A 13,772-nucleotide genomic window follows, 5' to 3' on the forward strand; every position below is an offset into this window, starting at 1 on the left:
CACTGGCATTAATGAATCCTCTCGCTTTGCTTTCAAGCGTGGTGACTATGTTGGTTTACATTATTTCTCGTCCACCACCAACTGGTCACTAGTCACAAACAAAACCAATGTTGACCAAGTATATCAGTTTACGAAGCTTGTTTTGAGCAGTATGCGCAGATACATTGTCCACTACAGACCTAAATGTTCAACATAGCCGCACTTATTCTCATCTGAACTTATAACTGCACTAAGCGTAAAGATCGCGCACACCGTAAATCCAGATGTCCTGTGCCAAAGAAGTGCAGAGAAGAATTCTGTGTTTTTTTTTTTTTTGTTTTTTTTTTTTTACTCTCTGCAAACGCCTCTATAAGCGGGATTACGATCATATATTGCATACTTGGAGAAGAGCGCCTCTGACTGGCCGGCGGAATTTTGGAAGTATATCCGCAAGCGCTCTAGTAGACGTAGACAGTGTTTTCGACTGCCCGACTCTAGAGGGGTTAAAGTCCAAGCAATCGCGGATTGCTTTGCTGCCCAATTCTCATTATTATATAAAGCTGCAGGTTTCAACGCTGGTGTCAATCAGTAGCACACAACGGTTCCTACATCTAGCGTGATGAAAAGCTCATCAACGAATGCCTTAAGCGCTTGATGCCTTCCCTATTCTGCAGTCCTGATGGCATCCCCTCCGCAATTTTAAATGCTTCCGGTAGTATATTTGCCCCAGTATTGGCATATATATTTCATAACTCTTTGAATACTTCCACTTTCCCTCACATGTGGAAAACTGCTCGTGTTTTTTCTGTAAGACCGATGTCTCGAATTATCGTCCTATTTATCTTCTCTGTGTCACGTCTAAGATTGTTGAGCTTGCTCTTCCCAACATATTGTGGACTACTGTGAATAATTCATTTATTCAGAATTAGCATGGATTTCTCACCGGCCACTCCACTATCACAAATGTCACAAGTTTCATGACACAGATCTCCGCGCCGGTACTTCAAAGGGGGCAAGTTGAAACCATTTATTGTGACCTCGGCAAAGCCTTTGATGTAGTTAGCCACTCACTGCTTCTGATCAAGCTTACACACTTTGGTGTTGACTCGTCAGTTGTAAATCTCTTGTGCAGTTATCTTCTTGATAGATCGTGCTATGTTAACGTCAATGTCCAAACGTCATCTTTTTACATGGCAACTAGCGGCGTCCCTCAAGGATCAGTATTAGAACCACTCCTTTTTTTTATAAATGACGTTCTTTCCCCTATTTGGAATTCTTCATTCCTTCTATATGCCGATGACATCAAGATTTTTAAGTAAATTCATACTGTTGATGACTGTCGCATCCTGCAGTCTTACCTGTTTTCTTTTTCTAAATGGTGCAAGGATAATAACCTCACCTGGAACGCTGATAATACCAAAGTCATGAGTTCCACACGCAAAACAGCAAGCATTTCTTTTTCTTATTCTGTAGATTCTGTAGTATTGTGCAAGGTCCATGAGATCAATGATCTCGGCGTACTTTTTGATACAGCCTTATACTTCTCAGCTCACACTAAGTGCGTAGCAATGTGGGCTATGCGCTCTCCTGGCTCTGTTTGCACACTATCAAGATAATTAAACTCTCCTACACCATTCCGCAAGTTGTACACACCAATCTGTCTTCCTCAACACGAATACGCGTCGGTCGTCTGAAATGGAATTTCTAGATCCAACAGTGACATTATAGATAGATCGTGTCCAGAAAAAGTTTCTAAGAATATCTCATCACCACTTCACTAACACTGACACTGGACCTTGTTCTAGCACTGTCGGATTATTGTCATTGCCCTTACTTCGCTGCCGACGTAATAGCGCAGAATTTCTGTTTCTTTTCAAACTCCTTCAAAGTATATCCTCACCTGCCCCGAACTCCTCAGTCGTATCATGTTTCGTATTCCACATAAGATCACCAGAGAACATAGACCTTCTAGCGCTTAAAAGCCATACACAGAAACTGTCTTCAACTGTGCCTGGGAGTCCCTCAGCCGGCATCGAACAAGAAAGGGCTCTACGAAGCTGAGTCACACCCTCTGCGACTTCAGGCTTCCCAGACTCTCATAACTCAGCTACTACATTTAAGTGAGTCTTCGCACGGAAAAGCCCTCCTAAGACCTATAGGTAACAGGCCCGCTCACATTTTTATAAAGCACCAAACACGCTTCGATTCTTAGGATTGCACCGCTTGAGACAGAGAAAAAGAAGGTAGAACCACCCTGGACATTCAAAAATATTACATGTAACTTAAATGTACCACGATTCCAGTCAAAGAGCTGCATTACATCTGCAGAAGCCTAGTCACTAGTTCTGGAACATTTGACCATGACTCAGCCGAATCACCTAGCTACAAGTATACACATATGGGTCTGGCAAAGTAGACGAAGACCGCTGCGCAGCTGCATTCTATATTCCCTCTTTGAGATATACGTGGCCTGGTCATCTGGACTGTATAGCCTCGTCGACAGTTGTGGAAGGCATGACAATAGCTGCTGCTCTGCGTAAACTAAGGACTTTGCCTCCACAGAATGGGGTTCGCCTTACGGACTGAAAGGCCACGTTGCAACAATGCAACCTTGGTCTACCGTCCGCCAAGTTCCCGCCTAAATCACTAGCCCTTGTGAAAGAACTCAGCAACAAAGGCTTCCAGTACAGTTTCAATTGATTCCCTCCCACATTGGTATTTCTGGCAACAAAAAAGCTGATGCGCTTGAGTACGCAGCATTCTATCATCCTCCTAAAGTCAAGCACCCTAAGAGTAATCAAGTTAAAAAACCTGACATTCCAAATCACTTTGGATCACTTTGGTTTCCACCACATATGCCCTGCGTAACCAAGAGATTTCGTCGAGAGGAAGCCTCACTTCTATATTGAATACGGACAGGATCTGCTCCTACACAAGCATGGTTATTTAGGACGGGGCGTATGAATTCTCCGAACTGTGAGGAGACATTAAACACTTTCTGTGGTTGTTCCCGAAATTATAAGATTAAAGGGACGCTCTCCGGGAGAATCTGCAAATAAAGGGGTCTTCCGTGTGCGTGCCTGCAACACGATCAGTTAAAGCTCGCAAAGATACTTCACGTCTCCTTATCCCATCCTTAAAGAGAGACTGGTTTGATGGACATGTAGTGAAACACTGCAGTGATATTGTAAGAGACGCTGGGGCGGAGCAATTTCCGGCCTTGATCGCCAGGCTAAACCCGCCTGTTGCTACAACTCACTACCACCACCACATAGCGATTACCATGCTCCTGCCCGTCATCACCAACACTCAACCGTGCACAGAATACAGTCTTTAAAACGCTTGCTTTCATGATCTTGATATCTCATAACTCGCTGTCATTGTTCTTTTCCAAGATTTGCGTTGCTGTGTCATACTTTCACATATTTTTCAACTGCCCTTCTCCTCCTTTTTCTTTCTGCATTCACATTGCGCCTTGTTGTGTGCACACTGTTCTTTTGAAGATTGTTATGTTTATTCACTGTTTTTTAGTGATATTCCCGTGCCGGTTTTTTTTCTTTTTTGTTCTTCGTTATGTATGCGAGCGCCAGCATGTTTTACAACTTGTTGAAGCAGGTTTACGTCGGATCACGTTTTACTTGGGCACCCTTCCAGTACGCGTAGTATACTTTATTTTGGTCGCGAACGCAAACGGGTGCGCTGTGGCCGTTTGGTTGTAGAAACATGTCACTCCGCTTGGTCTGTAGTGAACTAATGAATACGTCATACCTTGCGACATAAAAGTATGAGACTTCATTTTATGTCGAATTGAAAGAATCATGCGCGTACGTCTTTCCTTCCTATGTGACGCACTTTTTTTTTTTTATCACAGAATGCCAGCTGTGAGAAAAGTGTCGCACTGCGTCGTAGCGTTAACTGCTATGTATGAAACGGAGTATATGAAAGTTGCTCCTACAAATAGAATCCGCTTTACTGCCCTGCTCTGGAAGACGGCGCAGTGCAGAATATAGAGAACACGTAAATAAAGACGTGGATGGGAACATAAAAGAGCATTCATATGGGCCCTACTAAAGAAGCATTTTTCAAGCTTACTAATAAATCAGTAATGTGGAAAGTTGGACGAGTTGGTGATTAATCATCATACCGTATTGGTGAATCAGTGCACTGACCAGGACAAAGTGGAGAGACAAGTGTATTCTTGTGTCTCTCCACTTTGTCCGGGTCAGTGCGCTGCTTCACCAATACGGTATGATGATTACTGATAAATATGCGGCTCGGCTCAGCTCGAATGCTAAAAAAAGTCAGGCTGGTTGGAGAACTTGCGAGTTAATCGTGCAGGAAAGTATGCGAGATTCGAGCGGAACTGCAGTTCTCACGCTGAGTGCGACAAAATTTCTCACAATAGAGCCTTACAGGAAGGAAGCGCTACATACGGAAGGATCACTGCAATTTGTTCTGAGGCTGTCCCGCTACAAACATAAGCTTTTGAGCCAGGCAGTTTGAGCATAAGTTGAGTAGGAGGAAAAGAAGGAAGGAAAAGTAGAGAGAAGTTCAGCGTAGGGTATAGCACTGACGATGCGCGACCTATGCGGGATACACCTGCGTGGGTTTTCAAAGTCGGCAACGCACAATTGGCAGCTCTAGCTCCAATTTTAGCACCTGTTCTCTTTAGACTGAACAAGATGAGTAAGACGAGAAAGGTACGCCCGCTCTGCTTGACGAAAAAAGGCGAACGCAACGACGTCGAGTTTCACAGATCGCCACATTTCTTCTTTCCATTTTTTTTTTCTCTCTTTTTTTTCTTGTTGTTTTATTCAATTCTTTGGATTGAAAGAGGAACCATCTTGAGAGTAAGAGCAATCTTGAGCGAAAACATCCTTGCGACCTGTGCACTCAGGTCATATAGTTTTACACATCCTAACTGTCGCTTTGCCTCATTGGATAGATTGAAAGTAAAAGTGTTTTATTCTAGCAGACAGGTAGAATGATGACTGATTGCATGTTAATTTTCATGCTCCTTAGGCGAATGTAAAAGGAAGCGTTCGGTGCTGCACGCTGTTCATGGACTCGTTGCTCTAGCAGAAACTCACTGCATCTACAAAGATAAGACGCCGGATAGGAAAAAACAATATTCGCGTATTTCAGCCAAACTGTGTTTGCTTCTTACTGAGCGTTAGCGGGGAATCAAGTATAGTGGAAGCATACTTACAGCTTTCTAAAGTTAAGCCACGATAGTGTCAGCTTTTTTTTTTTTTTTCTACCAGCGGAATGTCAACGAATATTCCATTATCTCCATTTGCCTGCCCAGCCAAGTGACAGATTTGTGGGAGCTTCCAATCGATCGTATACGAGATAACGGGTCAACAAAAAAAATTTCACAGATAGGGATTTTTTTAACAAGTGCGCCTAAAAAATAATCGGCGCCTGTCGGAGGTACCGGTTGTAGGTATTATTCGACATGTGTAGTTGGGGAAGCAGGGTAGTAAGAAGGTTATAGTCCATATGACCTGCAAAATATAATTCATGGATAGTTTATGTAAGTCATTCCATGAAACCTTCACAAGACGCACGAAAATTAGACGGGTATGGTTGACGCACTGAAACAGGTACTTATTGTGACGACGGCAGAATAAAGACAGAGAAGATGAAAACAGATGGTGACCAACATTTGGGCTTCTGTACTCTTAACCTAACCTAACGTTAAGGGACCGGAATGGATCAGAGAGCAAACGAGGATAGCCGATATCCCAATTGACTTTAAAAGGAAAAACTGGAGCTGGGCAGGCCATGTAATGCGTAGGATGGGTGACCGGTGGACCATTAGAGTTACAGAATGGATACCAAGAGAACGGAAGCGCAGTCGAGGACGGCAGAAAACTAGGTGGGGTGATGAAGTTAGGAAATTTGCAGGCGCAAGTTGGAATCAGCTAGCGTAAGACAGGGGTAATTGGAGATCGCAGGGAGAGGTGTTCGTCCTGCAGTGGACATAAATATAGCATGATGATGATGATGACTCTTAACCATCACCCTTAAGGCAGTCGCATACGTCACACACTGGGGAATGCAACGAACATACTTGTGCCATATTAAACTGGCGCTTGTTGTGCGTCCACTTAGGGAGGGATGGAAAATAAGAGAAGCATATCTCCAGCTCTCGAAATTCAAGTCGTAATGGAGTGTCAGATTCTCTTCTCCTTTTTCCTTTTCCTTTTAACCAGCAGAGTATCATCAAACATTCTAGCGTCTGCCTTCTCTCGCGGCACCTGTAAATTAATGCTGCCAACCACTGTTCACCAGAGAATTCACTAGCGGAAATAAACAAAAAAACTAAGATTACTAATATACGAAGTGCCAAGCAACTGACTTGCTCGTCGATAGCAGAGAAGATTACCAATAAAAAAAAGTCATTCTTATTTGTGTACATTTAAACTGCCACATGATCTAGATATAGCATCGTTAGTCGGCTATGAACGAGAATCGGTGCATATTTAATAGATACCCATGGTTTTGTGGCAATTATGCCATAATTTAGAGCGAATAGTGATCTCACAACGTCCAGATGGAAGGAGCACGCCAACAACGTGAGCGAAAAGTCCAGCAGCCATTTGCCAAACAGCGAGAAGCATCGATATAAGTGCGTTTCTACGGCTTTGTTTCCTATGGCGCTGAGGTATTGTTCCTTCACGAGGATATTGTCACACACAAACGATGGAAGCGTATAACATCATAAATGGGACAGAAAACAAAGCGTTATCAATACTTCGGTGACATATTCATCGCGAGATATAGACTGACTGTACCGCACACACCTCGCCACCCAAGGGTCCTGAAGTCCCTATTGCGTTATTCAACTTCATCGCGCCTGCATGATCTCCTTTGACCACAGAACACTTCCCTGCTACACGTATGTGTTCGTGAATCTTGCCGAAAACGCTTAAGCTATTCAGATTACGGAACTTGCGTTGACCGCAAGCACAACCCGCACGCCGAGTTTTCTAAGCTTGACTTTTCGTAACTCGTCAACTCGCACAGGTTTCTGTCGTTCTCGATACATTCCTGTACAGCGTACTGCCTTAGAACGCAATGGCGAAATATATGTGAAATAAACATGAAGAGCTTCGCACTTTATCTTTTCGCCTCTTTATTTAGCATTGTTCAAAGTCGTACGGAAGTTACTTGAGGGACTTCTATTGGTAAGCAAATTACGAATGGTGGCTAGACAGATATGCCTTGCCTGAACCCCAAAGCTCGGGACAAAGTATACCACTTGGAACTGCAATCATCGCAAGGAGAGAAGAATGATTGGGAACGCGAATTTTTCTGTCTTGAACGAGAAACGGTGATGTTGGCTGTCTTGGTACCTACAGTATAATACAGACGACTGGCACGCTTCAAGCTTCGGAGGTGTGTGACGTTTTATTGCGGTATGGCGCAGCTTGTTCCAAAACGCCACTACGAGCTGGACGTCAGAGGTCCATGCTTTTGCACTTCACGGCGTCAGCATGATTGTTGTAAGAAGTTCCCAGCCACTATCCCTCAATGCCCCTCATAACCTCAATATGACTCCTTACTTCCATCGTTTATTTGTTACCTCTTAAATGTCCGCTTTGACTTATCACCGAGAAAGAATAGTGTTATGCATATGATGGCGAATGTAAAAAAAATATAAAAGAAAAGAACGAAACATAACACATACGTGTTAGACTAACAAAGCACTAAAACGAAAAAAAAAAGTGTGAGAAAAGAGGGTGATGGTGACTACGCGACAAAATATGTTTCCGAGATAGCCCGCTCTTATCCTACCATACTCGTTCATTATCCTTATTTATTTATTTATTTATTTATTTATTTATTTATTTATTTATTTATTTATTTATTTATTTATTTATTTATTTATTTATTTATTTATTTATTTATTTATTTATTTATTTACTGCAATACCATCAGGGCCCAAGGTGCATTACAGAGGGGGTGGGTACATTCTGTTTATACAATCGTAATAACGTAAACAACAACATTGTTACATATGGAGAAAAATAATTAACAGAGTAGGTTATTCTAACAGATTAATACCAGAGGCCTTGAATGACATTACCCTAAGCAACATTATTGTACATGTAAAATACAAAAATTGTTAAATTCACCAATAGGTCCGCAGGTTATTGTGAGAATAACCTGTACAATAACCTAATTGGTGTTCAGTAATGTGGAAAGCTGGGCGAGTTGGTGATTAATCATCATACCGCATTGGTGAAGCGGCGAGTGTCGTGTATTCTTGTGTCTATCCACTTTGTCCTTGTCAGTGCGCTGCTTCACCAATACGGTATGATGATAAACCTAATGATGCCTCAAGTCGTGTACCTCGTCTCTGTTAATAATCATGCTGTACTTGCGGGCTGCCCAGAAAGCCCACAAACTATCATGCAAATTTGATCGCTCTGATGTGCAAATCACGCCTCATTACTTGTATTCATTTACTTGTTTAAATTAATTTATTTATTCAACTGTGAGTCTTTCATATGTAGTTTTCTCTCTCGCTCTCTCTCCCTACGAGAAGACGAGTTGATGGGAGGTGTGCTCGCGTTTCCACGAATGTATTGCCTCTTTAAAACTCTAACAGACATCCACCGAAATTAATTTCCACAATTACTGTAGTCTTGCATTTCGATGCAACATCACTAACTTCTGCTGTTTCCTACTTTTCTGCCGTGCCGATTACTGAGTAATCGCGCGTTCCGGTGTTTTTTTCTCAGTGCGCTCGCTCGGCAACGCCTCTTCCTCCATTTCGCGTCTCGCATGTTTCCTTCATCGTTGTTTGTTTTGTTTCCTTTTTGCCATTTCCCAGCAAACCTCAGCTGCCCTGTAGTCTTCAAAGATACTTTCTATCTTCCCGTGTTATTTGTTTGAACAGCGCGCATACCTCGCCGGCAGGCTGCTACAACACTCAGTCGAGGGCTATTAAAACTTACTTTTTCTTCGCCATTTCTCACACTTCCGGCACAAGTGTTTGTCGATCGAACTGGACAGCGTAAGTGTGCATTTGCTCTAAGAAAAACAAAGTGCATGCGTATACATTACACAGCATTTCTCACAGTAAATCCTTTTTATCCCCCTTGCCCTCCCCAACCACTTACTGGCAGAAGTTTGACGATGGGCGCAGAAAAACACGTCGTTTTGCCGATTGTCCTCAAGCCTTCTACTTTATTTTTTTACCTCGATTTGTCGTCTCGAGAAACATTTCGCGCGGGGAAGCAAACGCAGAGAAAAAAAGAAGCTGTTTTGACGCACGGCGTATCGCATGTGTCGTGTGCTGTACACAACGCTGGAATCGCCCGACGGCACGCCGCGGTGAATTGGAAAGAAAGAAAACGAGTCAGTCTATTTTCACCTCGAGGTTTGTACACACGATGATCTCGGGATAAGAAAAGCGCGGGAAGATGATGTCGCCTGCCGCCCCGAACGTCGCACCCGGCCGAGTCGCATGCCCGCAGTCTTTTTTCCTCGACAAAGCACGGAAGCGCGTGGCGGTAGAACAGAAAACGAGGTTGTTTACTATCAAAGGTATTGCAGCAGGACGACACAAATACACAGACGCGGCACTAACTTCTAATAACAGTTTATTTTCAGAAACCGAGCCGGCATTTATAAAGGGCCGGAATCAGGAGCGCTTGTGTAGGTGGCAGCCATCTTTTGCGATGGCTGCGGGAACTGGTATAGCGAACGGCCGCGATTGCGCTCAGCCTGTTGTTATCTCCTGCGTGTTACCAGTGTTCACTCCTTGTGTTCAGCCCTGCGCAGGCTGTACATGCCCGAAGATTGGTCAAGGGGGAGCGTGCTGGTTCTTATAAAACACATCACAAGCACGTGACCGAGCCTCCGAAATTTTTCTCTGTTCACAACCCACCAGCAAACGCGCGCACACACACACACACACACACACACACACACACACACACACACACACACACACACACACACACACACACACACACACACACACACACACACACACACACACACACACACACACACACACACACACACACACACACACACACACACACACACACACACACACACACTCGAAATGCTTCATCGTTAAGTCAATATTCGTGAGTGAAACAACTTTATTTAGACCAGCGGATTGAGGCCTGGGCCTAGGCCGCGCCAGGGGCGGTAGAGAGACCCTGTCTCCCGGCCGCCTCTCGAGCTCGCTGGATGGCCCACAGTTGATCTTGCAGATCTGAGCTGATCAGCGCGGCTTTCCACCGCGCCCCAAGCTGTTCTGGGGAGACTGCATATTCATCCTGAACATGTGCGCAATCCCATAGAATGTGTTCTAGGGTGGCGTGTTCTGTCCTACATAATTTGCACAAGTCATCTGGGTATAGTTCGGGGTAGATGCGATGTAGGTGCACCGGGTTGGGAAAGGGGCTAGTTTGAAGTCGCCTCCAGTCAACCGCCTGATATCTGTCTAATTTGGAGCTGGGAGGTGGGAATATGCACCTCGACTTTTGGTAGAAGCGGGTGACGTCGCAGAATCTGAACATTCTGTCCCTCTCCTTCCAGGCCTCCCCTCCCGTTCCTTCGGGGGAAGCTTCTTCGCGAGCGCGGTAAATGAGACCTCGCACGACGCGGTGGCCTTCCACATTGAGGTTGGGAGCGGGGGACTCACAGGAGGTGTGGGCTGGGAACCAAATGATGTATCTGTCTTCGACTTCCTCTGATGATATCAACTGGGCTTTCACGTGGAGTATGTTAGCGGCCTCGGGCGATATTCTTCCTCGCGCATAGTTTCTGATGGCCGACTGCGAGTCGCTGATGACGTATCTACATTTGGGGGAAATTAAGGCCTGAGCCTGTTATTCGTGTGTCATTTTATTTTCTGTACCGAGCTGCAGGCCAAGGCACCTCGCCCAGATAAAGGTCAGTCGCAGAGGCCCCGATTCTGGACGCGAAGGCGCCGCTTTGAGGGTTGTACAGCTTTGATGAAGACAACATGATTATCTGCAGTTCACCGCCTCTGATTATCTCCGCCGCAGGTGATTTGGACAAGAGCTTGCCTTCGTCGCACAGTTCGCTTGAGTGCGCAGCCATACAAAGAAAGAAAGAAAGAAAGAAAGAAAGAAAGAAAGAAAGAAAGAAAGAAAGAAAGAAAGAAAGAAAGAAAGAAAGAAAGAAAGAAAGAAAGAAAGAAAGAAAGAAAGAAAGAAAGAAAGAAAGAAAGTCACTTTATTTCGCTAGGAACATCCGGGCCTCTGAATTCGTCTGCCAGTCACATTTCAAATCGAAGGTTCCCTGCAGCAATATTGAACGCGGGAAATGAGGACAGTCCTCAACCTGAGAACCTCAACCTGAGCGAGAGAGACCGAGAGAGAAGAGATAAGGGAAGTGCAGGCGGTCTGGTAGGCTACCTAGCACTGGGTAAGGGGGAAAAGAGGACTAAAGCTGAGTGAGAACACACACACACACACACACACACACACGCACGCACGCACGCACACACACACACACACACACACACACACACACACACACACAAAGCGCCAACTACGAAGTGACTTAATGATTCGATGGACAGACACATCAAAGGGCGCAATTTATGTGCACTTGCAATACAAGGCAGCAATCTCACGTCTATAGAAATTATCTGTAATGCAAGAAGTTTCTTTCTTTTAGATAGAAGGTCATTCACTCTCAAAAAGATACTTGGTCCATAGCCAGCAGCGGGACTTCCGAAAAGAGCACATCTTGCTTTGAAAACGTTTTTCGAAGACACAAACATTTTGAGGAAATATTAGGAAATATTAGGAGGAGGAATAGACGAAAAGACGTGGAGGTTAGCCAGTTCTCAGACCGGCTGGCTACGCTGAGCTGGGGAAAGGGGCTAAGAGGAATAAAATATATAATAGAAAAAATTATCTTTCATCTTCACTCCATGAAGATGGATGATAAGCGAAGCTTGTCCCTTTCTATACCTAACCTTCCCCTTTGCCATCAACTTTATGTTTACTGGAATGCGCCCTTGTTCTTCATCCTGCCTTAGAATCTCTTCATTCATTCATACTTTTTTTTTCTCAAAATTTTTGCGCGCAAATAAACAGGGACGAAGAAATTTTTGCGCGAGAAATTTTTGCGCGCAAAAATTTTGAGAAAATGAATCTGTTCCAACTAGGCCGACTCGCAGCTATGCTTCATTCATACTTGTGTCACTGTTCGTCGTAGCGGATCAGACTGATGAGGGACAAGGTGTTGTCGAAGCACAAACGCTTGCGTTCGATGCCTCGAGTTTGCTCGGCGGCGTGGTTAGCAACATCCACCCGCAATTGCCACTTACGATTCTTCAAAATTAAATTGCTTCAAAATTAAATCTGTCCCGCTTCGTGTAGCTGCCGCCGAGCTGTCGCTGGTGTCGGTGACATCGGTGACGTCCACCTGTGCTTTCCGGCGCCTTCGGCGCCTTCGGCGTCGACGTCGTACGATGTACGGGATCTGGTAGCGAATCTTTCACAGAACTAATCGCAAACCTTAAACAGGCTGTCAAGAGCGCAACCAAGGAAATCACAACACAGCTCGAAGTTCCCAAAATGGACTCGCGGTTAGCGCACCTCCTGGAGGCTAAACACGCCCTCGCGGAGAGGTGGAAAACGCAGAAGTTAAATCGCCGACTTCGAGTTAAGCTGACGTCAGTCAACAAGGAAATAGAGTCGTACTCCATGCAGCTGGCCCTACAGCAGTGGGACGAGACGTGTAACGAAATGGACGGTCGCATGAGAAGAGGCAGTAAATGGAACTTGCTCAAAAGCCTCCTCAACGACAAACAGTCCAAGAGCAATCTCAATCTTGCCGTGGATAGACTCATTCATAAGCAGATCGCCACGGGCCTCACGGAAGCAGAAACTATCAACATCCTGGCTCGCACCTATCTCCCCATTAAGGAAGGAGATTCGCAAGGCGGAACGGTGAGAGCAGGATACACGGGGCTAGACAGGCCAGAGCTAGACGAACCGTTCACTGTATCAGAAATTAGACACGTTCTCTTCAACCTAAACGGAAGGTCCGCCCCTGGACCAGATGGAGTTACCAACAAACTCCTCCGAAACCTGGACGACAAGGCCATAGAAATCATAACGGCAGAGATAAACGAAGTATGGAGTTCGGGGCAGGTCCCGCTGGAATGGCGCACAGCCAAGGTGGTGCTTATCCCCAAACCGGGGAAACCCCCGCATATGGATAACCTGCGTCCCATCTCTCTAACATCTTGTATTTGCAAAGTGGCCGAACATGCTATACATAACAGAATCACAGATCACATAGAGAACAACGAACTCTTTAGACACAATTTAATCGGATTTAGAAGAGGACTTTCAACACAAGACACAATGCTCCTTCTAAAAAGATCCATATTCGACAACGCGTCGCGTGACGTTAAAGGCATACTTGCACTCGACCTCGCCAAAGCTTTCGACAAGGTGGCGCATGAGCACATCCTGAAAGAGATTTCCTCCCTTAATCTAGGGCGGAGATTCTTTAACTTCACTTTTTCTTTCCTGTCGAAAAGAAAGGCGCTCCTTCGACTGGGTACGATCTCGGGCAGGTCCTTACAAACTGGGCAACTGCGGAACACCTCAGGGCTCGGTCCTATCCCCGTTACTCTTTAACATCGCCATGCATAAACTTTCTAACAGGCTAGCCGAACTCCCAAAAGTGGCCACGCAATTTATGCCGACGACATTACAATCTGGTCTCCGGGGGGATCTCTGGCCGAACTAGAGCAATCCTTACAGGGGGCC

General features: G+C 45.0%; 1 protein-coding gene across 1 annotated transcript in view; it reads left to right on the forward strand.

The window, feature by feature from the left end:
• The window catches only part of LOC119440782 (uncharacterized), a 148,063-nt gene that overhangs the window by 37,601 nt on the left and 96,690 nt on the right, over nt 1-13,772 (forward strand). The window lies entirely within an intron of this gene.

Source organism: Dermacentor silvarum, chromosome 2 (assembly GCF_013339745.2).
Source record: "Dermacentor silvarum isolate Dsil-2018 chromosome 2, BIME_Dsil_1.4, whole genome shotgun sequence".
In the NCBI taxonomy this organism is placed as follows: Eukaryota; Metazoa; Arthropoda; class Arachnida; order Ixodida; family Ixodidae; genus Dermacentor; species Dermacentor silvarum.